The following is a 985-nucleotide window of genomic DNA, read 5'->3' on the forward strand; positions in this document are numbered from 1 at the left end:
TACAGTAAATATTTTTAAATAATAAGATTAGCTCCGCAAGGGCAGGACTTTCTGTATTACTCACTGCTGTATCCGCTATACCTAGAATAGCCACTCTCACACTGAATATATATTTATTGAATAAATGATTTGAGTATACAAAGCTGCCCATTACTACTAATGCTTTATAGAGTATATTGAATTTTCTATGAAAAACACTCTACATGCATTTAAGAGCAATTTTATCTCTTACTTAAATCTTTTAAAAAAATATGCAACACTTTGTGAATTTGCATGTCATCCTTGCTCAGGGGCTATGTTAATCTTCTCTGTATTGTTCTGATTCTAGTCTATGTGCTGTCAAAGTAGGCAGTTAAGTCTTAGTAACTTTCTTTTCTTTTCTTTTTCTTTTCATATTGCAATGTCTAAGACCTTCGGTTCAACTCCTGGTGATCTTTTTGCATGAAAGAGCTGAATTTTATCTCGTTATTTTTCTGTATCTAAGGAAAGTATTATGTGGTTTTTTTCTAATAAGTAATTGATTTTTGTTGTTTAACCATTCTTAGGTCCCTGCAATAACCTGCTTGATCTTGGAAATCTAGGTCAGAATGCAGACCTTGAGAGAAATGGGCCACAGATTCTGACTGAATGAGGCCTTGTTACCATCCCTTAAAGACAACTGTTTCCATATCACAGACTGTTTCCATATCACAACTATTCCATAACACCGGAAGGAATGGTGTTTCTTGAAGCTATTTGAGGCAAAGTCAGTATTTTCATGAGCCTCCCAGATATTATGAATCAATAAACCAGGCTGGAGATGAAGTTTGATAAACAGGAGAGCTCACCTTAAAATATAGTGGTCAGGAATTAACTAGTATCAAGAGACTGTTGCCGTGTATAAATGGAGCCCCAGTGTTGCTAGATCACCTGAAACTGGGTCAGGGAGATAGGCATCTGGATTCTTAAAGTATAAACTAATTTTTAAATGCTTTTAATTAATTTA

At 34.7% G+C, this 985-nt stretch overlaps 1 non-coding gene across 1 annotated transcript; it reads right to left on the bottom strand.

Moving 5' to 3' along the window:
• Positions 1 to 245: 245 nt before the first annotated feature.
• On the bottom strand, positions 246 to 348 carry LOC140602060 (U6 spliceosomal RNA). Its single transcript, XR_012005099.1, has one exon. It is a non-coding gene; the product is annotated as a U6 spliceosomal RNA (small nuclear RNA).
• Between the last annotated feature and the right edge of the window lie 637 nt (positions 349 to 985).

The sequence above is a fragment of the Canis lupus genome, chromosome 12, assembly GCF_048164855.1.
Source record: "Canis lupus baileyi chromosome 12, mCanLup2.hap1, whole genome shotgun sequence".
Classification (NCBI taxonomy): Eukaryota; Metazoa; Chordata; class Mammalia; order Carnivora; family Canidae; genus Canis; species Canis lupus.